We start from the raw sequence: 26,613 nt of genomic DNA on the forward strand, positions 1-26,613 counted from the left end.
GCAGGTCTAAGAGAGATCTGCCCTTGGCATTTCCTCTTGCCCTGCTCCCATAGGCAAGCAAGACTGTTGGGGCCTTCTGTCAGTCTTATGGAAATACATTTCATCTGAAGTAAATGTTACCCTAGTCCACAGATGCCATAAAGAAAGATGTTGATCTTCTAAAGTTTAAAGGAGTGATCTCAATTGTGGAAAGGGCAGTGGTGAGTTCAGGGAAGCTTTGCTTGACCTCTCTTGATCTGGACTTTGCTGATAAATGCACACAAAGTGGCCTAACAAAGAATCCAATTACAAAGCGATTAAGAATGCTGAACCCGCCAGTCCCTTGACTGACTGAATGTGTGTGCCCTTATTGCATGAAAGACAGGGCGCTTGCTTATACTGCGCTGTAGGTGAATGTAAAACAAGATTTTGAGGACTTCACCTACCGCTTGGGCAAATAAGAGGTTTCTGGCAACTGCTGGGGCCATTGCAGAACCACTCAGTCACTCAAAGGAATCTGTTTCAGGGATGGGTTTTAAACACATCAAAAAATTACAGCATTGACATTTTTTTTAAAAAAAATTACATCACCAAAGTCCTTCACGTGCTATACACTATCACTACAATTTGTTTTATAACAGCAAATCAGAATTGACTGCACAACACTCATTCTCCAGCAAGCCAGACCCCTTCTATTGGAGCTAAACGAAAACCTCTATCAGTTACATACCATGCACACCGACTTCCCTGTGTGTGCTGACTGAGACAGTGCCCTGGAGCATGCAGACTGACAGCAGAATTTCCACAGAGGCTCACCCGGAGGTGACTTCAGGTGTAAAAGAAATGGGCTTAAACTGAACCTGAAGAAACATATTCTGTTCATGGCTAAATTATCAGTTATGAAATAAAGACACAAATGATCAATGGATATACCTCTTCCTTCCCACATTACAGAAACAGAAGAGGTGGCACTGCTTGCCAGAGATACTTACAGAAGCAATAGAGGTTTTCTGGCTTCTGGGGCAATGTTTAAATGTAGTATCGTCACCAGTATCCTGGGGCAGGAGTGCAGCAGAAACTGTCAGCAAGCTCTCTCCACAGGTAGAAGGATTAGTGCATGAAAACAAATGATAGTGCTCAAGGATGTCAAATTACATTTGGAAAGCAATTTTATTGTGTGGTTTCCAAGCTGTTATTACTATTGCAACTAAAGGAAAAATATTCTAAATCCTTTTAATCACGTATTTTAATTGGTTGAGAGGAGTACCTGCCGGTGCAGACAGCAGCAACAGGAAAACACTGTAAAATATCTTTTAGAGTAATAATAAAATTACCTGACTCTACTGCGCTTTTCATCAGTAGATCTCAAAACACTTTACAAGGGGAAGTAAACTTCACTGTTTCTATTTTATAGAAATAGTTGATGTAGTTCATGATGCACTCTCTTGTTATGCCTCCACATCCTAGGAAAGTATTTTGTAATGGAACAAACTGTCAGTTGTATCAGGGTAAATCACTAGTATTTAATTAAGATAGCAGTAGGAAGATGCTCGTCAGCAGTTTTAAAATATCCCTGACTCCAAGCCTTCAGGAAAATCACTTTTATAGTCAAATATGAAAATATACAAAACAAGATTTGCATGTGAGCTTTATTCTCTCTTTTATTTCCATAAACACCACTAAAACATTTCTTCCTGGATGAGGAAGAATAAATACTTTCAATGCAGAATGTGCAAAGGTTCAGTGAAGTGGTAGAATTATCTAATGGCTAATTTAGGGACACGCATAACCAGAGCAAAGAGGTGACAGTTTTTTAACCATATGAAGCTGCATTTCCTGAATTCCCCTCCAGACTTGCAAAGTGTGTCTTTGTTCACAACACTTCATTGCTGTGAATTTCTGATTCTGATGGGGCAGTGATCTGTTAAAAGCCTGAAATTTTCAAACACAAAAAAGCATCTTGTTGTTAGTGTTCCAAGTATTATCTTCATTTCAGAATGCAGGCTTGATATGCGTGCATGATACTGTACTGTATGTTCGTGTACTCAGAGAAGTCACTGATCCTGAGTTTCTTGGTTTTCAGAAAGTAATTTTACAAGGAGCATCCAGTGTCTTGGATGGATATCTCTCTTCCTGGAGGATGGTAGCATCTTTCTCTTTGGGAAAAAGAAAAAAAAAACTACAAAAGCCACCTGTTTTTTTGTGAAATACTACCTCCTTTGACTTTTCTAACATGCGCATCTTGTAATGAGGAAGCCTCCTGGCATACACCTTTATGTAAACTGTAGGCAAAAGCATACTGAAGGTGATCCCACAGGTAGTTGCAGTCTCATCCACTGTTCTGCTGAGCAGGCTTTCTAAACACTATGCATGTGATCCTCTGTTCTTTGCTTAATGTCCATGGCTAATTTCTTAAAACCAAAAAAAGAGGAACTTGCTTCCATAATTCATGTTATCGAATAACCCATTTTAAAAATTGAAATTTAGTTTTCTCCTCTTTGAATGAACTATTTCTCCCACTCTCCACTATGCGGTGAGAGCTGTTGCGTCTCAAAGCATGATTTGTTCCACTGGAGTGGCAGCATTTTATATAGATGTACCCATGCTAGCTTTGGACTCTACCTCTCCAGTACTTATGGCAGTACAGAACTCAGCCCAGAATAATTTTACAGTCTGCTCTAAGTTTAGCACTACTGATAGAAGTTTGAATGTGTCTACAGGAGCTGCATTTAGAGCTATGACAATTGTTTAGTAAACACTGTTTTATTTTCTCTCAAAACTTGTTTTCATCCACAGATTAAGCTAGTTTTCCTTGATCAGATTTTTATTCAACTATTTTTTTTTGCCTGAAAAAAATGCATCAGAACAACACAGAAAGGCACTACAAGCCTCTGTGAAATGGTTTCTAGAAGAGTGTATTGTGTAATTGCTGGTGTCACTGAATCAGGGTGATTTCCTACATGAGTGCAATAATTATCAGTGATGATGCTGGGGAAGGAGTCCCTGAAGAGAGTGCCACAGAGAGGCAATCAGAGCAGGACAGACAAAGAGGGAGCTGCTTGGGCAGTGAAGGAGCCCTGCCATTTCTCTGCCACATCTACTAAGCTAATGCCAGGAAACTAATTCCTTTGGCACAGATGGTATCCTCCCAAATCCCAAAGGAGCACACAGAAGCTGTTCCACAACATCTTGTGCATGCCAGCCCAGTGAAACATGCAGTGGGATGCGGGATCATGAATCTTAGGCAAGAAACCTGCAAGGATGTATCATTCATTACCACCACCTACAGTGTGCCTGCAGATGTGGGACCTGCAAATAGAGTGCTAATGTGGAGAATGTCAGGATGCAGAAGCGTGGTAAGCTGCCGCATGTTGGCAAGCGCAAGATTACCTAACCCATGGTTAGCATGGAGTGTAGGCAGTCTTTATTAGCAAAGTTCATACCACGGAGCGCTAATTAAAGAAGAGGTTGTCCTGGTTGCTAAGGAAATGAGTACTTTCTGTATTGCTGCTTCCACTTCAACAAAGCTTGTTCTCAGCTGTCCCTCTGGTTATATTTGCCAGAAGAGTCAGGGCATGATATTGCTGCTTCTATGACTACAGTGCCTCCGTGAGCTGTTTTCTGAGTCAAGAGTTCTGAGTGAAAGAGCTGCCAGGAAAAAGTAGTTTAAAACACTTCCTTACCAGGTATCTAGCTCTTGACAAGCTTCTTTTAAAACCAGTGAGGTCTGGGTGTGTTGTTCTGTTTTTTAAGGTCAGTTTTCCCTCTTTTGGGAAAGGTGCAGTCCAGCCTAGGAGATCTGTATGCATTGAGATTGGTCTAACTGCCAGCTCTTCTCTAAGGCAGAGGTTGACTGATTTCTGGAGCCAGTCCTAAAATGAAGAAAATGTAATGGTTTGAGTATTCTATTAGTAAAGAAGCTGGCTGCTACCAGACAGACATCTTGCTTAGTTCAGTTTCATGAAAAAGCACTCTCTGACTATATATTCCTCTCCTGTAATACATACTGTATAGGCTAGATGCATAGTAATGTAAATTCAGAGGTGACATCAATAGGACTGAAAACTGCATATTGTTAAGTTAAAGTGTAAGCAAAAAACTATCTTCATGGGGTGGTTTGTTGCTGGATGCTAGTCCTGCAGCAACTCTGTTATCCTTCATTCTCACTGTGAGATTTATATCAGTCCCACCTTGAAACTGAAACCATCACGTACAGCATCTTCAAAGTAGCTTACTTCTTCCCCCTCTGCATCCTCCTTGGAAACTCTGTCACCAGCACCATGAACCTTTCTCCTCTGTCACTCTCTGGGGCAATAGTTGTGTGCCTGTAACTTTATCTTTGTGAGATCCCAGAACCATGCTCCTCCTGTGTGACGAAGTTGGGTAACAGTAGTAAAAGTCTCAGTAAGAGAAAATATCTGTTTTGGTGAGACACTGGAGCTCTGCATTGACTTCAAGCTTCCAGGATGCTGGGGCACCACATTATTTTCTTCTTATGTTTCTACTACCTGAAGCATTATTCCTCTAGCAGGCTATTATATTGAAACACATTTCCTTTATTTCAACTGCTCTCCCTCCTATTCCAAAGCAGAAACTGCAGCATCTGGCATCACCCCTCCCTACCAGCTGGTTTTTTGCTGTATTCACTTGTCTCTAAGGAATAAGTTGCTATTTCCAAAGACCTTTGAAGTCAGAGTTCCATTTCTAACTTTCTCTCTCTCTTAGAAGGACTATAACCCCAATGTGACATTTATTTCTCTATTAAAAATGCTCCCTCTGCAATTTTATTTAGCCTAATTTTGCATTGCAACCTCTGCAATACCTTGCACTAATTTAAATGTTTCGGGTACACTGCATTCCGCAGAAAGGGGCTGTGAAAACCTCATAATACAAAAATCTTTGGCTGAACTTCAAACTGGACTGTGACAAGCTAGCAGAAACCTCTTGCTGCCCCCAGACTCACAGCAGACATTGGAATCTGTCAGAATCTCTTGCTGCCTGCTGGAGGGAGGTGTGAGCTGTCTGAATATTTGGGAGAAAGTCCCAAAAGAAAGAAAACCAGCAACAGCTGAGCTAAAAAATCTTGCAGTGAGTTACTTTGGGGTTTTTTTGGAATAATCTTTCTGTTAATAAAGCTGGGACCAGAGAGGATGAGTCCTTGATGCTGTGAAGGCAGTGTTTTAATTTGCATTTTGGTGGGAACTTCATAAGTTTATAGGGAGGGAAAAACACAGTTGAGAACATTCTCAATGTCTGTTGTGTGAAGAATTGGGAGTGCCCATGTGGGAGAAACATTTGCTGTAATTAGACATTATTAGTCTCAGTGGTCAGTGATCATCAGAAGTTCATCCAGTTTGACATGGTCTTGGCCTGTGACGAAGTCTAGGGCTTCAATCCTTGCCAAATTAACAGGAAACCAAGATGAACAGACATCTCTAAGGACCTTTGCTGCATACCAAATGTACTAACCATTTAAAAATCTCTTGGAACAATCTGTTTGGATAAGATGTTAATGCATTTATTGGAGATGTTGACATTTAATAGAGGAATTTACTTGCAGCGTGCTCCATATTGGCTAGCAAAAGTGGGCAGAAGTCCTCACAGGATGCAGAGAATACTTAAAAATTAGGGATTGTTCTCTAAACTATATTTACAAACCAAATATAACAGTTCTTGCTGAAATTCTAAGTGTATTTAAACTCAGAGGGGGTGTTCATGACATGCCCTCTCTTTTTTATGATAAGAGATCATATCAGGGACAGGCTCAGCCCTTTTATCTTTGCTTTTGCTTTGGTATATAACATTCGGAGACTGACTACACCTCTGATGCACAAGCTCAGAGTGGGCAAGAGCCAACATAGCTGTTTTGTCATTCTTATTTAACATCTATAGGATTATCGCTATTTTACTCATTAATGTTCCACTGTCTGTCAGCACATTCACTGGTCTCTCCATTCAAGTTGGTTACTGATGGGACACTTGGGCTCAATAGTTTAGTTAATTGCTTGCCAAATTAATAGCTACTTCCATTGGTGAGGCCTGTCTTCAGTGGTATAGAAAGTGTACTGCATTTCCAGGGAGGAAGCTACAAAATTAATTATAGGTATCCTGAATGTTCCACATATTGGATCAGATCTGTTGAATTGGCATTCAGTGCACCGGGCAGTCTGCGGGCTGCAATTCAGAAGATGATCTTAGTCCTGCTTCCTCCTTATGACTTTCCTCTAGATTTCTCAGCAATGCCCTTTCATTTTAATTCTTTCAGTCCTCCAAAACAGCAAAGTCTCTTTTTCCTTCACCCTTTGTTTCTTACATAGGTCACTGCCTCTGTTTTTTGCTTCCACCTTTTCTTTCAACATGCTGCAATCTCTTTTGCCTGCTACACTCCCCTACCTTTCTTTTCTCTTCACATTCTTAATGCTTCTTCTGCAATCCTTTTGCCATGGGAATTCACATTTCTCTTATACCATCTATAAACCTAATTCCTTCCTCTGCCCCTCGTCCTATAACATCTATTGACTTTACTTTTTTTCCTTATTTATTATTTTATTGTTATAGCACTTAAAGGTGTTACAGTCACCTCTCCATTCTCTTTGGAAAGACTGCTGCTGTTACAGCAGTTGTTGCTGTGATGGACCACAAATGCACGCTTCATAATACCGCTTATCATCAATGAGAAAGACATTTAACACAACTGAGAAAAAGTGGAAAAATTCTCACCCCAACCTCTAGTCTTCTCTAGACCCTAAAGGTACTAATGGGCCTTAACTGCCTTGACCAGCCTCACCTGGCAGCACACACATACAGCCTTTGCCCCAGGCTAGGAGCTCTATTTAAGCTCAGGCTTGGGCACCAGCTTCTCTTTTGATTTATGGTATAAGTGCATTTGTGCCTGACTGCTTTCTGGATGGACCTCAGGATTATGTTGTAGCCTTGTCTCCATCTCCTGCTGTTCCTGACTAGACCCTGCAGCTGATTCCTCACCTTGCCTTACCTTGGACCATCAATGAATCCTTGCTACTGTCATCAGTGCTGCTTTGCTCTTCTTCAGGTATTGTGAGACTGCACCTGAGTCGGTGGGGTCATCTTCAGCTTCTAGCTCATCCTCCCTCATGGGGCAGCCCTGCTCTTGCTGCTTCCTGACACTTTGTTTTGGGGAGCTAGTCAAAGATTATTTTCTTTTTCTGACACTCCCAACTTCATTTAGAGACCAGGTGCTTGCTACTGTTCCCATTCCTCCACCAAGCTGTCCCCACTTATGACTGCAACTTTGACTTTGTGTCACAAAGGAGGGCACTGACAGTGCCCCTTGTACTGTTGGTAATCACCCTTCTTTCCCTCCCCATGTGTTCCTTCTCAACTAGCACTATGAATCAGTCCTGGAAGACCCATCCAAAGGTAATCACACTGGCAATTTTAAGTTTTTCAGCACATGGTTACCATGAGCATCTTAGGAAGTAGCAGAGTTCTGAGTTGCTAGTCTTGTCTGATAAAAGATACCAAATATGTATTAAGATTATGTAATATTCTAATCAGGTTTTGTCTTTTTGCAAAAGGAAAAGATCCTTTAGGGAAAAGATGGACGTTCCCTATGCTTTTTATAGAATAGCAATGTAAAAAGAGGTTGCTAGTTTTCAGTGCCTATGATAATTTCTACAACTGTGTGAATGTATATATATTCCCACACGAGAACCTGTATTGAGCTAAAGCTTTATAGACTGCAAATCCCACCAACACAAGCCATAAAAATCCCAAGAAATAAGCAGCAAAGTCATTCAGTGCCTTGTCTGTACTCAGCATGATTTTTCTTTATGCTGGCTACTCTTTACTCCCCGCACTGCCCAGATGTTTCTGCATGCACCCGTGAACTACTGCTTTAATGAAACAACAGAATCCAGAAATATTTGAAGCCAACAGACAACAAACTTAAGAGATGCTTATAAATACAGATGTTGGGTTTTTTTTTTCCTCCCCCATATGTGTCAAACTGAGGAAATAAGTCCAGATCTTGGACAAATTACTATCTAATAACTTGCTTCCCAAAGCAATGTTTTCAAAACACCAGTAGTAGATTCCATCTAACCAGTTCTTTACTACTACATAATTTAACTTCCTTTGAAACAATAATCACTTACATGATAATCAGCGTAGGCTGTTTAATTCTCCTCTCAAAGGAGAGGTGGGGCTGGGGGAGCAGAGCAGATACCCACCAAAACAAGTGAAGAGTTTCAGTGCCTGTTGAGACATGCCTCAAGCACACTTAGTGAAGGTCCTGGAATTCTAAGAGGGGATTCTGTATGACTCATTCACAAAGTCTGATAGTCCAGAACATAGTGAGGCCCATATTTTGTGCTGATGTGAAATAAGATTTTAAAGAATTTACGGATCTGTCTACTTGGGGTGGGGAATTGGGGTATTTTCACTGTATAGAATGTGGATAGCACTGTATGACACAGAAGTTCTGGGTGACAGATTAGTTAAGAGTAATACCTTTAGGTAGTATTTCTTGATAGAAAAAAAAAAAGGTAGTAAGTTATTCCTAGAATTAAAAAAAAATGCATTTAAGGATAAGCATAAAAATTGATGTAGTGATACTATCTAATAATCTCTATATATGATACATTGAATGGCTCATACACATTTGACTTCCACCCCTGACTTCTGTTCCTATATTGGCTCAGATTGGGTCACCTTCCACCATCTCAAATCTCTCAAGAAGTTTTGTGGGTTTCTTGTTTTGGGGGATTTTTTTGATATAACCCACCAAAGAGGCTTGCTTATTATCTGGCTTAGACAGAATTTTATCTGTGTTCATGCTAAATTGTTCATAGGAGCAAAACAGGTGTATTTAATAACTGAACTGGTGGATTTCTAATATATATGTAAACCCTAGTCCTGCAAAGCAGAGCTAGCTCAATACTTCTCAGCAACATATGCCAAACAGAATTTTTCTGCCTCAAAACTGAGGGACTAAGGATGGGTTGCTATTACTTTGGGAAAGGAATTGGAGGGAGAAGGACTTGAAACCATGTGGAAAAACAGAAGCATTCACCTCTAGCACCCCTGAAAGGATGGGTAGCATGTTGCTGGAGACAGCACTGCCAGGAGAGGCCTCCTAACCCCAACAGTGGACACCACTCCAGACATTCTGCTCCTTCTCTGGGTGGTGATAGCAGCAGCAGTAGCAGCAGCCAGCCTGCCTTTCCACAGCTCTGACAGGACCATGACTATTTACACTGTCTTAGACTACAGCTCGCTTTGTCCACATCTGCAGCTAGTCTGCTGAAAATATTTACATATTCCTATAAAAGCCTCTTGACTTCTGTGGGAGAAACTCTCAGCATGCAGTTTTAAGCATGTTCGCATATCTTTCCAGAGTTGTGGCTTCAGCACCCAGTCTATGGTGACTCACTGAGGCTAGAGATGAGATCTTCATTCTCTTCCCAAGGAGAGTCTCAGACCTCCACTGAGCCACAGCACTTGCATCCAGCCCTGGAAAATTCCTGAACTACTGCAGCTTACAATCACAAAAACATGCAAGTATAAAGAACCTATTTCAGATAATTTGCAGTGATTGTTAAAATGCACTGGTAATTTCAGCTCCCCCTGAGTTCTGTTCGGTTGGACTCATGTCACACAGCATGTTCAGAATGCTATCTAATTTCCATTTGTATGGGGCACAGTGTTTTTAACATGCTTGCCAATTAGAAGTCTATGTAATTTTTCTCATTAACAGCTTTAACTTAACCAGCCAAAAGTACATTTGTGCCCACATTTTCATTCCAGCTGGGTTTATGTTGTGTTCGTTACACCTAAACTGCATAGGAAATGCATGATGCAGCTCTCTTAGGTTCCTTCCTCTTTGCTCACTGCTCCCCCCAGGCCCACCCGGTACTGTTATTTGTGTTACTTGGTTTACTTTGACACTGTCCTCCCCACAAGTTTAAATAGTCAATGTACTGCTGATATGGCTCAATGTCAATACAAACTGCATTGCAGAGGAAAACCTGTGTGTTAGGAAAGCAGTAGGTTTGGGCAGCAGTACTAGAGGGTAGAGCTGGTAATAAGCCCAGGAGCAAAAAAGTGAAGGTAGGAACAAAGCCTTTCCTCTACATGGGTGGTTTGCTTTGCTATTCAGTTTAGCCCTGTCAGGCTGACAACATTGTGCAAGGTCCCTAGGCAATTGCTTTGTTTGCCCTGAACTTGTGCTGAAAGTCATTTGGCATTTTGACACTGAAGTTGGCAGTCTGGTGTTGAAGAATGGATCCGTCAAGGAAACAGTATGATTCCAGTGCTGTCTGCTGACATCTGCCAGCTGAGGATTTGGTGTTTGGTACCCAGGAGGCAGATTAAGTTTTGGATGGTGAAAGAGGAATTTTCTCTTCTCTCTCCTGTTCAGGTAGGAACAGGTGTGAATTTAAACTGGTGGGGACAGGACATTTTTTGTGTGGTATTTCTTAGTAATTTATATTAACTAGTTGTCTTGACACATCTACTCTTCCCACTTCATCTGGTTTTAGAAAACAAGTCCATAACTTTGTGTCCATGCTGAAATGATGCACAGCTAATGCAAGGTCGTATATTGTCTTCAGATTCCTAGGGTTAGCAGTCTGCTATGAGGAGTGAAGTTGATGCATCTTTTTGATAACCATCTTCAGTCTGCAGAGAAAGGTGTCATGCAAATATCATGTCAGCAAATATCCTCTTCTCAGTCTGAAATTTTTGTTTACAAAAATAAACGAGGAGGATATCAATAAAGATACAGGTTTGCAGCAAAATGGCAAGTATGGAGTTGGGGGGCTATTAATCTTGTTATGGAATCCTGTCCTTCAAGGGGTGCTAATCAGTGCCATACATGCTGAGATTGCCAGGGTAGAGAGTGTCCCTGTCTCATCAGCTACCCTGTGGACAGGCTAGAGATCTGGGCCTACTGAAATTTTCTTCAAAAGATGCCTTTGAAGTTGAATGTTAAGCATCAACTATATGACAGATGTACACTATCCTGAAACCCTATCGCACTGTGTATCAATGAGGTGTCTCACCCAAGTCCCTGAAGTCTCAAGTTCCCTGTCCAATCCAAACATCTTCTGACAACTGGCTTCAGGCATGCTGTTTCCTCAGGTTATTCTTTGCAGCAGAGGAAACTGAAAATTAATACTTTTTTTTGCAAGAGGCCATCTTCCCTAGCAGGAGGGGAGCAAAGGTCTAGAAAATCCACTGGAATATATTCATGTAGCTGGTGTAATTCCTCTTTCAAATGATCCTTCTAATCTCTTAGGACAGCATACTCTGCTTGCATCTTTTCCAGATTTGGCATTTTGTCATCTAAAGTTAGTTGCACGGACACCCTGCTACAACTTATCACAGGCAGGGCACCACAGTTTTCTGTCAGTTTTTTCTGAGCCTAAACCTGCTCCAAGTGTGTCAATAAGATAAATGTTGCTACAGTAGGAGCTCAACAATAGTGGGTGAGATTATCAGAAGAATCATTAGGTGCACCTGATCACAGTATACAATATTATTGATCTACTGAGATAATGAGGTAGATGGACTGAAGTGAAGCAATGACAGCTGTATCTTATAGCACCCAATTTGTCATGTAGGTGTCACTACATCTGGCTTTTACTATGTGTATGCTGTTGGATGGAATTGTCTTCATGTTCATGCCATATTACACTCCTGTCAGGCACAGCTCTTCCTAAATGCAACTGCTTAGTACCCCAGATTGTCTTACTCAAAAATGCTCACAAGGGAGAAAATTTCAGTTGTGGCTATTATTTCAGAGAGCAAAGCCCCAGTGTAATGGCAGTAGAAAGCTATTCTGACTGTAGTCTAAAACAAACATAAATCATTTGGGTGTCATAATATTTTGAGTGGAGATTTTCAATGGCATAGGTAGGCACCCAATTCATATTTGTGCCTATTAATTTTTTTCTAAGAATGTCATTTACTAGGAAGAAACTGAAAAACATCTTCCTGCTCTTACAAACATTTGAGCAATATATTCAGCACAAGCTTGTAGCGCAAAAAAAAAAAAAAAAAAAGACTATCCCTTCCATTCTTTCTCTGTAATATTCTATATTCTAAACTATGACAATGTCATAGTTGCAAAGTCAAGTACTCAAAGGTTAGGAAATAAGAACTAAGTTCACATGTGCAATATAAATTCAATCTCACTTCTGTTCAGATTATAATACAGTTTCTAATCACATGATCACACAGTTTTATATCAGACCATTACCTTATTTGATGTGCAAAAAGATTAGTTGCAGACTTCTCATCACTCTTAGCATCCTCACTTCTCTTTGCAATGTCTGGTGTCTTTGTTCAGGCAATCCTAGTTCTCATCTTGTATCACAACTCTGTCTTATCTCTTTTGTTCTCTTTCTGTGTCTCATGGAAGAAATAGGCTTTCCATTCCTAGTTCCAGCATCATCCCTACCTGAGCTGGAGTAGATATGGGCAACCAGTTTAGGAAAAACTCACCCACTGCTGCAGGAGCAAAACTAAGAAGGAACAAATTCACTTGCTCTCTGTGATCAGTAGAGGCAAAGCCTGGTAACAGAATGAAAAGGACAGCAAGCTTTCTTAGCTGTTGTGTTAGACTAGTCAACACTAAGAAGAGTGTGAGGTCTGAGCTCACTTTATGGGTATAGATTCTTAAAGGATGTAATTATTCCCTTTTGTCAAGTCTCTACTAAGCATACAGGGATTTTAAAGGCTTAAATTAAAAAATGGCTTTTACTTATGCACAGACCCTGGTGACATTGTGGCTGAGCAGAATTCTAAGAAGTCTTCTTAATTGTCTCTAGTTTAAAGTGTCCAGTTACTGACTACCCAGTGATATGCTGCTGTCTCTCAAACTTCTCAGATTGTGCTGTGCAAAGAGGACTTGGAACTAGTCCTTCCATTCAATGAACTAATTGATAAAAATGACAGAACATTCTCCTGTGTTACAGCCTGGTAGTTGCCAAGGAGAAGCTAGCACTGTATTTGGCAAAAAGCACATTCTAAAGGAGTTGCATCTTTTTCCCCTTCACCTGGGATGAGGTAGCAGAATATACCATCTCCTGCTGCTGATCACTTGTCTTCACTTCATCTATCCTGTCTTGAGTTACACTGAATGGAGGAAGGTGGAAAGTTTCAAAAAGCCATTGGCATCAATCCTGGTACTGGAAAAAAATCTCTTAAGTCATTCCCTTCCATTGGAGTTGCTGTAATATCAGCCTGGCATAGAAACAGTAAGACAGCACTCTTGGAAATATTGTCAATATAAGTGAAGGGCCCCATTTTTTCCTCTCTGTAGATGATTATTGTTCTTTTAACCGACTTAAACACATGTTGGTTTTGTTGGAAGATATGCCTGATCTGGTCATTTTTAGGTACTGCAGGAACTGTGAATTCTGGTGCCATCCATGATAGCCAAATGCTTCTTCCTTTCCTCAGCACACAATATGATAAAGACTGGAATCTCAGAGAAAGTAACAATGCCAGTGCCTGTGTGGCCACCAAGCTCAGAAATGCAAGTATACACATGGAAACACTGTATAATATCTATTGAATAGGTCAGGCTTTTTTTGTATGTTGCTGAATCCCTTCAATGTCACCTTTACATTTTGAAGCACTGCCCTTTTCCTGGGTCCTGCCTTGTCAGGTTGCCATCTGGTATGTCTGATGGCTTTAGTGTCACCTGAAGAATTGGTGTGTGTGTGGGGGGGAAACCCTGCAGTGTCAAGATACAGATTGAATCACAGAATCTTACTTCTCTGAAAAAAGATTTTTAATGTTGACAAGTTCATTGGCACTAGTATTGGTCTTGCCTTGTTGCTTGGCCTTAGCATCAACTTCCCTGTAAGTGCTGATGAAAGTGAGGATTATCTTTTTGTCACTGACAGTTTCACTGTTGAGATGGGGGTGACCTTTTGTATTCTTCTGCCAATGTAGCAAGTTCAGATCATAGTTCACAACTTCTCAAATGCCAGCAAGAACATAGAAACTTCCTTTAGTACTGACAGTTGTGGATACAGAGAGCTGGACACAGCTCACTGTCACCTCTCAGCCTTGACAAAGGGGCATTTCAGTTAATTAACAGTACATTTCTGATATAAACAACCACTTGTTGCCACTAAATGAGTCCTTGTTTGTACTCTTGGATGCTGTTTGGATTATGCACTCTGTTCATATTTGGGAGCAAGTATATAAACTTGCATTGTGCTTTTGTCTGAGAAGTATATGAAAGTAGACTTCCTCTGGTCAATTTTGTTAAACTGGCAAAAGAAGATTTATATCAGGCAGTCTTACTGTTGAGATGACCAAGAAGTGAATAAGCCTGAGTTATTAAACAGGCTGTGGGTTTTACCCTCCCTTCATCAGACAGCAGCAGCTAAAATGCATTTTCTGATTTCTAGAGAAATGCTCTACAAACTATTTAAAAGGACAGCCCTGACTGGAAAAATAAGCAAATTCTAGGATCTTACTGTAACTATGGTCATTTGGGGTCAAAAGTATTCCTATTTTACTCAAATTTGGTAGGGATTCCTGTTAGTAAATTTGGGGATAATCTCTCTCCCCCCACCCTCTATTTTTAATTCACTATTTTTATACAGATTCCAAAGGCCTGATCCTTGATACAAAGTTCAGACTTACTTTTCCAAGTCCTGATACTGTGTATTTTAGCTTATAGCATGCATGTTAATTTTTTGTTTACATTGGATAGCTACACTTATGCTTTAGTCCTGTATAGATTTTTTTTTTAAGTCAGACTCACAAGAGCTTTAATATAAAGCAGAGACTAAATCAGTGTAAATGTGTCAAAGATCAGTTATGTTACTACTGCTACTTTGGCTGCCTAAGGAAGCAATCTAAGCATTTGGCATCCTCCAAGCATGTGTAACCCACTGCATTAAGGATATTAGAGCTGAGAGATGAAACTGGCCATAAATGATATTGCTTGGACTGCACAGAAGTTGATGGACATCTTAACAATGTTTACTTAATCATCAGAGAGCTCACTGCAGTCAGTTGTCTGAAGAGGCCATTTGGCTGTGGGAATAACTCATTTGTCACAGGTGTTCTCTGAGTTTATATAACTGCCAGTTATTTCTACATTCTGGCAGACGCGCTTGGTCAATGATTGAATGAGCCTTCTCTTTTCTTAAAGAAGACACAATTCTTCAACTACAGTAAAGCCAGTTTTCCTTCTAATTAGCATCCTGGCTCTGGAGAGGCCTGCATTGGTAACACTTTCAGAAGATAATGAAGCTATTCTGAAAACAATTAAACTTCCTATGTATAAGACAGGTGCTTTTAATGGAAACAAAAGGTCTTGTTTTGATTGGGTAGAGCATCCTCGTTTTTGTCTGTGTTGTGAAAGGTGTCCTTAGATGAATTAAAATCTAAACATATAAAGCCAAGAGTGGAAGAGTAATGCATCTGGCTCTTTAATACTTCTAGAAAGGATAGCAGATATTACATAGGTCTACAACTCAGTTATGGCTTGTCATAGTCTTATTTAGTATTCATATTGCAAGTCAATAAATGGTGCAGTGGAACAAAAGAAAAAGTAAGGAGAAAAGGTAGGAGGTCCCCCCTGCCTTTTTTAATACACACACACACTTTTAGCCAGAACACAGATTGGGACAGAGGATATTCTAGACTGAGTACCACTGAAATTGGTGGCAGTCTAGTCCACTGACTTCAACATACTTTGATTTACACTTAGGAATACCTGGGACAGTTTCAGCTTCCTTGATATTGAAGTTTAAAGTTACTTTAAAAAGTCTGTTGACTGGTTCTTTTCTTTTCCAGAAGTTTCTGTAAGGGGAATGAGCATGACAAAACAGAACAGTTACGCTACTGTTATCCAGGATTTCACTGCAAACAGCATAGGTGTGAAGACTCCTTTGCCAAAAACACTACTACTTCAAACTTGTTACTTTTTTAGGATCTAATAATGTATTACTCAGAGCTCTAAAACACTGGTATTGATTATATTATAGAGTACAAAGTAAAATCTTTTGAATTACATGAGTGAGATTAGCAAAATATTATTCATTTCTTAAAAAAAAGACTTTCATTGGCTTGACAATCAGGGTAGGTCCCAACTGAAGAGTAGTGTCAAGCTGCAACCAAATTTCAGAAAATTGAAGTCACATCATATCTACCATGTATATCTCTTATTTGCCAGTTTTACAGTTATAAAAGCACTATTTCTTTTTTAAGCTAAAATATTTAATGTTTAAGTTAAAAAATTTAACCTAAATTTAAGTTAAAATAATTGGCTTATAAGAAAAGCCAATTAATAACTCACAGCAATGGAAAAACACTCTGCAAAGCAAAGTTGTCAGGCATGAAGTAAACAAATAGAGAAATACCCCTTTGTGTCAAGCTTTCAGATATAGGGCATAGCACTACTTAAGACTCCTGTATTAATATTTATCTTTGTGTCCAGAAGTACTGCTGAATTTTGAGAGGCCTATATGTACAACAGCAGAAGTTATCACAGAACATTGTTTATTGTCTGAAACTTGTTTTGGCCTAAAAGAGAAATCATTCTGGTTCTAAGAACTTTACTTCCTCTGAATCTACATGTTTTTGATTCTCATGTTGTGCTTTCTAGTTGTTTAAAGGCATTCATTTCACCAGCCTGTATTTTTCCAGTTCCTATAACCTCAAGGACTCTGAATTTTTCTCTGGTTTCCTTGTTTTTTTCTTCTACACACACAGGAGAATCTCCATTAAATTTTAATTTAATGCCCATTGTAGGGAGCTTATGAAACAGAGCTGCTAGTTTATGCCCAAGAACTGGGAATTTGTTTTCCAGAGTAGATTAAATTTCACCTATTTCCTGTTGGAAAGACTTTTCCAGTACAAAAGATGATAGGCAGCCTGTCCTGCAATAGCTTTAATTGTATTCATTGCAGTGGCAGACTGATAACAAAAATCTCAATGGTTAGTACTTTCCTCAGATTTTTGGTCTTACTGTTAATGCTCCAATACTATTAACAGTGGTGCAAGTTAGCATTTAGAAGTTAATAGCAATTTATAAACAGAGTCCCAACCAACTGTGTTGGAATGGGCCAGTTGATACAATCTGGCCAACCCTGCTAAATAAGATCTGAATTTCTCTTCCCTCTTCTGAACAGGTGATTCTAAGCAAAAGTAGTGAATTCATCAACTCCATGCAAAAGCAGGTCATGGAGAACTTAGCGTTTTGCCTATGCATGTACTGTATTTTGAGTGTAACACAGCAGCATCAATCCTGCTGGATATTTTAAACACCAACTAAGCAGAGATGTGGTGATGAGGGGGGAGGATACATGTTGCTGGCTTTCAATATTTTAGCTGCTGTTGTGGCTAGCCCATAATACACTATTAGAGTGGTAAAGCACTTTTCAATCACTTACAAAGTACTTTTTTTTTTCCTCCAGAAGACCTCACAGTGGTTGACTAGTTACGACAAATGATTGTAGAAAGGACTTCATTGGTGTTACATGGTAATGAACTTTACATACTTACAGCTTGAGTACTTGCAGGCCTTAAACCCATAACATAAAATACTCATATTAGAAGAAACTTCTTTCATCAAAACCCAGCTAATCTGTAAATGTTTTGGATCTTATAAACAGACTTTAATCCTATATTAGCTACAGATGTTCTGGTGCAGTGAAAGTACTACAACCTTTCTAAACTTGCAGTTATGCCTTTATCTCTTGTTCCAATAAGGAAAAGAGGCCAAACACTTGTGTGATAATTTTATACCAGTATAATTTTAGTATAATATTAATATAATACATACTAAAGGTAATGCCTAAAAATAGTTTCTAAACAGCAATCATACAACAGAGTATCTCAAAATGGACACATTCCTATTCAAAAACAAAGGTCTGGTTTACATCATTCTTTACTAAGACTGTTAAAGTTAGAGATTATTTTCAATCTTATGTAAATTGTTGATTTTAAACTATATACTTGGCATTACTATGTTTGCTTTTTTGCTTTTTAAATGTAAACAGACTGCTTGCTCCAGAACCTGTGTAGCTTCTGCAGAAAGTTTCCTTCTGGCCGAATGAGATCTGAAGTGCAAATATTTGCAGCTAATTTTTTTAACCAATGCTTGGCACAAGGATCCTCCTGCACTGCTTGTTTATTCCATGCCCATGGCAACTGCCACTTCAGCATCTTCAAGGACAGACTGGTGAAGCAATTTTATGATGGGTATGACAAGATTACTCACTTAACTTTTGGAAAAACTCCAACTACACAGATGGTCACTCCCTCCATCCCTCTTGGATTTCATAATCCTGTGGTTATTCTTACGTGGAGCCCCTGACTAGTGCTGCTCTGGGTTTGAACAACAGTTTTCCATTGCGTGTGTGGGACACTAGCCTGCAAGATGCAGAACAATTTGAAGAAAAGCTCTGTAGTATGAAATTTTGTCATTTGTCATGTATGGTGGGACAGCATATGATCCTAATATTGCTCTTCAAACCTAAGAATTCTTGAAGGTGGTGAGAAAGGTAAGAATATAAAGATTCTGCAGAAATTGTTCAGTACCTTGCAGGATAAAACTCTTACAGTTTGCTAGTCTTTATGAATAACATGAGTCTAAAAACTGAATCTGCTGAGAATTCCAGTGATAGGCAGCAGACAACCTGGTTTTATTAATAAGGAAGCAGTATACACAATCCTGTTTCCTCCTCCATATATCCCCAGCAATTCTTTCATCATGACTGTCACCAAAGCAGTTACAATCTTTCACCAGTGCAAGAAAAGATAAAGACATGTTATTGCATGATGGCTGATCCTTTAGCTTCACTCAAGAATGGACAGAATAACTCACTTAGAAATACCTCATTTCTGACTTTGATTTGCTCATGAAAATAACTATTACAATAGAGACCAATCTGTATGTTACTGTAGGTTCTCAAGAAAATCATTCAGATCAGAATTTGGTGGTGGTGGTGGGGGGTTTGTTTACAGATATACGGAGGTTTTCTCAAAGGCTTTCCTAGTTGTCACTATCTGTCAAAATTTGCAGCCAGCAACACTTGCATGATATCACTGGCATGCTGAACTTCATGATTTACTTCAGTTTATCTGTCATCACTCCTGACACTAAAGGGTCAGTAGGTGCTGCTGGAGGCAGAATACCAAGCCTGATGGGCCAGTGCCTTAATGAACTCCAGCAAATACTATCTTCCAATGAATAATCTGTACAAGAGCATACAATAATATTTTGGTATAGAATACTGCAAAACATAATTTCAGCCCACATTAAAACAACTTCTGAATAGGTCATAGCATTCAAGTAGTAGATGGAACAGAATAAATTAGCATCTGAGGTATCTTTTGCAGAACAACATATTCCAAGATGTCATTTTTCTCTAAAGTATTCCTTTATAGTTCTGTAAAAAAGAAAGCAGTAAGTACTAAATAGTATCTGTATTATTTCTACTTCTGGTTATTTATGCTACTATTCAAAGCATGTACACTTTCCTTCCTCTTCCCTTCTAAGATTTTTTTTAATTAAATTGTATCTGCATTTTCTCCTCTCTGCTTGTACTTCTCTCTTGAAATTTCAGATACCCTCTCCACTTGTATACACAGTTATCATACAGTCATTTTAGTATGCTAATGTATTGCAATAATCCATTTTAATGAAGTGAAATAAAAATGATAAATTAAAAAAAGAAAAGCAGAGATAGTTGTTCTATGCATACGTGGGGAGAGAACGGGGGGGGGGTGGCGGCGTGACACGTTTATCACTTCACTCTCATCAGTTACGAGTACGCAAGCAAACAATACAGCGACAGGTTCGGCCGCGTTTAAGCTAGAAGAGTTGCCCTGAAACGTTGACGCGTTAACGGCGTTCCAAAGCTGGGTCGTTTTAGGCCGAGCGCTGACGCCTTAACGCCAGAGGCTGCTCGGTTTCCCTGACAGGCACCCGGCCAGCAGCGCCGGGGGGGGGGCTGGAACAGGCCCCCGCTCCCCGCTCCGCTCACTTACCGCAGCGCGCTCCTGCCCCCCGCGCCGCGGCCGTTGGGACGGCCGTTAGGCGAGCGAACGCCGCCGCGCGGGCGGCTCGCGGCCCCTCCCCGCACGGGGCGAGCGGGAGCCCGCGCCGTGCCGACCTGCCCCAGGGCCGCGCCCGCGGGCGGCCCGTCCGCCGCGGCGGGGAGCCGCAGCCCCGCGGCGGGATGCGGGCCGGCCCCCCTCCGCCCGGGCCCGTGTGTGGCGGCGGCGGCGGGGGCCGCCGCTGGTTGGGCGCGCGGCGCCTGTCGCTGGGCGGCGTGTGAGCGGGCTGGCTCCGCCTCGGCCCGCGCCTCCGCCCGCCCATGCACAGACATGACACAGACACACAGTCACTGCAGCTGCCGCTGAGCCCGGGGCAGAGCGGCAGCGGGCACCCCGCGTGCAGCACCCGCGGAGCGGCAGCCGCGGCCCCCCTCGCGGCCGCCTCCACCTCTGCCCGCGCGGCCGCCGCGAGCCCCGCCGCCAGGAAGCGGCGGCGGCGGCAGCCTCGGCTCCGAGACCCGCAGGGGGCAGCCTGGCACCGGGAGCCGCAGGGACCCGGCGGGGGAAGGCTGGCGGCGGCGGCAAAGGGGCGGGCGGGAGGGGGGGAAGGGGGCAGCTTGGCACTGAGATCTGGAGGCGGCCGCGGGCGCCGGCACGCAGCGAGCTCGGGCGGAGCGCGGCACCCAGCGGCCGCTGAGGCCGGGCCGGTGGCAGTAGCAGCGGCCGCGGCGGTGCCGGAGAGACCCTCGCCGTGCCCGGCTTCTCGGTGCCGGTGACCTTCCCGGGGCTGCTCGCCGCCTGCCAGGCCGGGGCAGGGCCTCCTCCTCCCGCGGAGCGTGTATACCAGGCCCCGGGGAGGGGGTAGGAGGCCGGGCCGGAATCCCCCTTCGCCGCTGGGTCCTGCTGGCCGCCAGGTCCTGTTGGCCGCCGGCAGGGCCTGTGCACAGCGGGCCGGGGAGAGGGGCGGCGGGAGACGAACGGGACGGACGGACGGAGCCGGGCTGCCCCCCAGGAGAGCGTGGAGCAGGGAGCGGGCAGGCCCTGAAGAGAGCGCCGGGGGGGCAGGAGGAGAAGGAGGCAGCTCGCGGCTCGGAGCACCTCGGCGGCGCATCCCAGGAAGAGCGGGGACCTCCACGGCGCTCTCCTCCTCCTCCTCCCGCCGCGGGCAGCCCTTCATCCCGCAGAGAGTGGAGCGGGGCTGCGGGGAGGGAGCTGGAGCCGCCTGCCTGGAGCCGAGGAGGGGGAAGGACCGCTTGCCTGCGTGCGAAGGCGAGCGCGGAGCTCCTCGCCGCTGCCCGCCTGTCCCGGCCGCCCCGGGAAGGTAAGGTGCTTCGCCGGGTCGCTGCTGCTTTTAGAGGCGAGTGGCTCGGAAACGGGGCGGGCGTGGGCGAGAAACAATCGGCGAGTGTCTCCCTTGGAGCGGCGGGAGGAGGGAGGCAGAGAGGGGGGAGGACCCGAGTTCGGTAGGGATGGGGTTGTTGTTCTACCTCCTGGATTTTAATCCCCATCAAAGCCGGAGATGAGCAGATGCTCAGGCGGAGGCACGGTTGTCGCTCCCCCGGCACAAAAAGGCTTTTTCCTCCCCCCGTGCCCGGGCTGGTGCGAGGTTATCATGACGGCTGGTGCCGGTCGGACGGCGAGAGCCGGGCAGCGGGTGCCCGGTCGCCGCCAGCCATTACTCGCGCTCGCGGAGCGGGGGCTGGGCCCCCCCGGGCGGCGGCCGTCCCGCCGGGTACCTCGCGGCGCGCCGAGAGGTGCCGCTGGCGGCTGTGGCGCCCTGCGCGAGCGCCTGGAACGGTCGCCGGGGCAGCTGCGGCCGGGGGAGACCGTTAGTTAGAAACTGCGCGTTAGTCGGGACGCTGGGGCGGCGAGGGTGGGTGTCCCCCTTGCCTGGGCGGCTCTCCGCTGGGCAGAGTCCTGCTGTAATCTTGTGTCAGAGCTGTGTCGTTTAGGTCATTAATCCGAGCTCACTGGGGGGGAGGGGGGGATAGCAACTTGCTGCCTCTGTGGAGGTGACATGAAGTTTGACAATGCCGTTATGTAACTGTTTTTGGAGAGGTTTCTAGCTCTTGCTCTGTGCCCGGTTTTGTTTGTGGAAAGCAAGTAATTTCCCTTCTTTGTGGAGCGGCAGACAAGCCGTCTTTATATGTGTTTTCACCTGAGCACGGTATCCTCTTCTTCGTTCCCCTTGGAAGAAGGGTGTTGCTAGACAGTAAATAGAGCCTACTTTCTTCGCACGTGCATCGTTTAAATGAAGATTAACCTGAGGCATCTGAACACTTGTTATGAGGTGTTACTTTTTTGCGTATGTACAGCACTTGGTTTTTACAGTACTTCTAAAATTACTACAGGAAGCATTTTCACAGTGCCGTTTGTCCCTTCTGTATTCTGGAAGGTGTAGATGCCAGGGTGGAAACACCAATAAATCAATTGTCTTCTAAAAACGGTTAGCTTTTCTTATACAATCTCAGTGATAGAAGGGAGAGAAAGCTCTGGGCTAAGGTACTGTGCTGAAACTGGAGTTGGCAATTGCCAACAGGTTGGCACTTTTTATTTAATGAAATCTTCTGAGTACAGATTAATTTTCTTTGTACAACATTTATTATTTTACTTGCTCAGAAATAGGAGCAGCAGGAAATTAGATAAATGAATTGAAAGGTTGCCTAGTTTCCCTGCAGTTTCTGTAAGTAGCTATGTCTTCTACCTTTAAAAAAAAAGGGGGGGGGGGAGCTAGCTTGTTACTTCACACACAAAGACAGCTTAGTGAATTGCTACATATTCTTTAGCTTTCTACTGCAAAGGTAGGCTAGGGGGACTAGTTTCCCCCCCCCCCCCCCCAGTCCACTGGTGAAAATGCACAGACTAATGTAATAAAATCTATGAAATGTAGGCTTCTTTGCTCATCTTATAATGCCTTATCATTGGACTTTGAGCTTAAAGCACAGGAGGAATATTTTAACAAAGTCATGCTTTTCCTTGCTGCAAATGGAAATAGGTTAACAGGGTAGTTTACTTATAACAACAAAACAAGCAAACAAAAACCTCCTCGCTCTGTTGTTTTTTAAAATGGAGAAATGACTAAGATGGAAAAGGTCTCCCTAGGCTTCTTGAAAACTGCAAATTGCTGATAAGTATTACAAGTTTGAAATGTGAAATTCTTATTGCTTAGGTGTCCTGTGACGGCCCTTGATCAGCAAGGCTGCAAGTCATGTAGAAGCCACAGTAACTGCACAGTCTCTGATGGATAATTGGATTGGTAGGTTCTTTTTCTTTGTTTTTTTAATTATCCACTCTGGCAGCAGGTTCCTTTTCTCCATCCTGTTGACATTTAATTCCCACAATTTTTGATTTATGTTTTACATTACATCTTTCCTGTTCAAAGTACATATTCTCAATTGCTGCTGAAAGAAGCATAATTTGGAGATATTTTGATGCCAGTATGTTGCAGGACATTTTTTCGTTTTGAAAGCTGAAACATGCATGGCAACTTTTTTTCTTCTCTGTTCAGATGAAGTAAGATGATAAGTCTTCAGGTCTGGAAAAATTTGCACTGCGTTTATTCGAAGGATCACTAAAAATAATATTGCATACTAATATGTTAAATCTATAGGAATTCCAAAGTGTGGTCCCCTGGTAGCTAAAGTGCAGAGCAGTGGTGAGTGGGTATGTGTCTTTGTCAAAGGCCCGCTCTACAGAAATTCCAGTGAGTAGGACTTTATATTAGCCAGTGTAGCACTTCTGCTGAATTAATTATTTCAGGAAACTGTTAAAACATATGTATCTCCAATGTACGCTTATATTGCTAAACTGAAGTGTTCTTAAATATATTGGTTTTACGGAACAGTCCTCCAAACTATTATTTGTGTGACTATTTCCTGTTCAAATGTGTATTTTTTGTGTGTGTGTTTACTTGGAATAAATCATTAATGGTCAGTAGGTCCTTGCTGGAATACTCCCCTCGCTCATTTTCTCTCTGATTTTTGTGTGCCTTTATAAGAACTATTTTAAAAATCAAACACACAGAGAAATAGCAAAAGAGAAAAAAAACCCACACAAGCCTTTTTTGCCTGATATTTATAAACTGAAGGCTAATGGGGGGTAAAATTCATAACCTCACTACAAATTATTTGCAATAAATGCTGACCTTGTCCACATGCAAAACTCCTATTTATATCAATGGAGTTACTTCTTTTTTTTTTTCTTTTTTTTTTTTCTGGAAGGATACCTAGGCCTGTATGAAAGCCTCTGTTAATGAGCACCTGCCAGCTTTGATTGAAGATCTTTTGTCATCTGCATTAGAACTAATTAAAGAATATCCATTTTAAGGGTATGAGAATTCTGATATATCCATTTTTTCTCCAACCTATGTGTGCTGATAACATTATGATAGGGTTGCTTGAGAGGAGCATGTGATGGCTAATACATGGTTACAGACAGTTGTTTTTCATGAGTTAGTCTCCACAAAGTTATTCCAAATTGGTTATTTGTCTAATTCTGTGACTAGAGAACTTTCTGAGAAGTAGTTTTATATAAGGAAGTATATATACTCAAGCATCTGCACTATTTTTGTGTTGTTAATTGTCTGGTTTGGCCTTCTTTCTCTTTGCGGTGAATGCTAGCTTTAAAAAAGTCATTGTCCATTATCCTATACTGTGCATAATTTAAGTGTTGGAGAGTCAGAACTAACATTGAGGAAAGTAGTTTTAGTCTTCCACTTTTGCTTTTTTACGTTGGATCACTGTTTCCTCTTCCTGGTGGTACCCCTATCTGAAGATAAGGGTTAAGAAATGTGCTTTGTACCTTGTAGAGATTCTTAATTGCTTTTGATGTCACTTGGCTCAGCCTTTGGAGGTCTATCCTGTCTCGTATCAAAGCTTGCTTAATGCATTGTTGTGAAAGGGGAGTAGCAGATAGCAAATTCTATTTTATAGGGAACTTGATGGCTCAAAAATCAAGGAGAATATTGCTAGAAAGGATTATCTCAGTCTTGGCGTTGACTTTGAAGCAAAACTGCCAAAGCTGAAATCCTTATATAAGTGACATATGTGTGAGAATTAGTAGCGAACTGTGTAAAACAGTTTCATTACCTGCTTTAATTTGCACATCAGACCAGGTCTGATCTAACACTGCTTGCACTAGTATCCAAGTTACTATTCTTTCTGAGGTGCGCCCACTACTTCCATGAGAATAAAGTTAACTGGGTAGAAGCCGTACTTGAAATTGGCAAGAGGAACTCCAGCAAGGTCAGTTGATTGCTGCAACTAAAGGCCAGACCAAATCACGTAGCCTCATGATGGAGGCAGCTGGAAGCCTCAGACTGCATAGGTAGAATGCAATCTTCCTCATCAACCTCTATGTAGATATTGGTACACTTGAAAATAATAAAGGGAATAGGTGATTCTTAAAGGAAAGATTTTTCACAGCACTGATTATCCCTTCTGTATTCTGGAAGGTATAGATGCCAGGATGGAAACACCAGCAAATCAATTGTCTTCTAAAAACAGTTAACTTTTCTTGCACAATGTCAGTGATAGAAGGAAGAGAAAGCACTGGGCTGAACAAAAGTGCTGTGTTAAAACCAGAGCTGGCAATTGCCTGTTTCTTGACCAGTGATAAGAGGAGATAGATTCCACCACTCTACACTTCTCCCAAGCATTTTTTGAGTATTGATGAGTGATTTCTATTACTCTAGTTCTATACCAATCATATGTCATTGCGGGATAGAAGGCTGATGTTGCACACATTAAGCCAGATCTGTGTATGCTGAATGCAGTTTTCCTGAGGGGCAGCTGGTCAAGTGCCTCATCCATTAACAGTGGCTGGTTTTACTATTTTGCCAGTTATCTGTGAAAATGACAAAAACTATATTTATGATCTTCTGCTGTTTGGGAAAGCTGTAAGTAGCAGTGCTGAGAACAGAACCTTAGCCTTCATAATTCAGAAGGACAACAACCATATCAATTTATGCCTACAGTCACATTTTGGAACTAATATAGTTTAAAACTAAAACTTCTCTTTTGCAAAAACTTCTTTTAAGCATCCCCCTTTCCTTCACCAGAAAATTTTTCTAGCTTATAACTGCCAGTGAAGTTTGAGTTGTCACTTTAAATTGCAGCTTTCAGTAGTCCCTCTGAAGTTTAATCCAAGAGTGTGATATTTACATGCAGAATACCATCATTTCGATTGTATCACTAGTTTTAGGATTTTATCTCCTGGAAGATGTTTGACAGCTAAGACTTATGAGTAGGAGAGAACTAGAAAACTATGTTATTGAACAACCTTCATTTAAATACAAATCAGAAAAATGAAGGAATTGAGGGGGTAAAGGGCAGGGAAGTGAAGAGGGAGAGGAACTGTGGGATTTGATAGAGGAGTACCCAACCACTTACTGTATTTTTGATGAAGTTACATTCAGCTGAATAATGATCCAGGTATTTAAAAAATGGTGTTTTCATGGGTTGAATTTTCTTGCTTGTTTTTCAATACTAAAAGTAGTGTGCTGTAATCCATATGTGAATGAAACCTTTCTACAAAAAACTATGAGCCTTTTCATTTTCTTACAATTTCCAGATAGACTTATGGACTTGTTTAGGGACTTGGGAATGACTGTGACCGTTT

The 26,613-nt window shown here is 42.1% G+C and overlaps 1 protein-coding gene and 1 long non-coding RNA gene across 9 annotated transcripts in view; one reads left to right on the forward strand and one right to left on the reverse strand.

The window, feature by feature from the left end:
• Positions 1–1,220: 1,220 nt before the first annotated feature.
• LOC112993902 (uncharacterized) lies at positions 1,221–20,113 on the reverse strand. Of its 5 annotated transcripts, none has more exons than XR_010389557.1 (4): positions 19,987–20,113; positions 15,750–15,792; positions 3,663–10,638; positions 1,221–2,135 (listed from the first exon to the last, which is right to left on the reverse strand). It is a non-coding gene; the product is annotated as an uncharacterized LOC112993902 (long non-coding RNA). The 5 variants fall into 5 exon arrangements; XR_010389555.1 differs by having other exon boundaries at positions 1,224–2,135; positions 3,663–3,851; positions 15,707–15,792; XR_010389558.1 differs by having other exon boundaries at positions 1,225–2,135; positions 3,663–3,851.
• Positions 20,114–20,305: 192 nt separating this feature from the next.
• Positions 20,306–26,613, forward strand: part of LARGE1 (LARGE xylosyl- and glucuronyltransferase 1) — a 287,833-nt gene continuing 281,525 nt past the window's right edge. For 3 of the 4 annotated variants that reach the window (XM_064513273.1, XM_026117942.2, XM_064513297.1), the window contains exons 1-2: positions 20,306–21,316; positions 23,165–23,251. The gene's annotated coding sequence lies outside the window, so the exon portion shown is untranslated. The remainder of the gene's footprint in view (positions 21,317–23,164; positions 23,252–26,613) is intronic. The other variant, XM_064513280.1, reaches the window with a different exon arrangement.

The sequence above is a fragment of the Dromaius novaehollandiae genome, chromosome 1, assembly GCF_036370855.1.
Source record: "Dromaius novaehollandiae isolate bDroNov1 chromosome 1, bDroNov1.hap1, whole genome shotgun sequence".
NCBI classification, from domain to species: Eukaryota; Metazoa; Chordata; class Aves; order Casuariiformes; family Dromaiidae; genus Dromaius; species Dromaius novaehollandiae.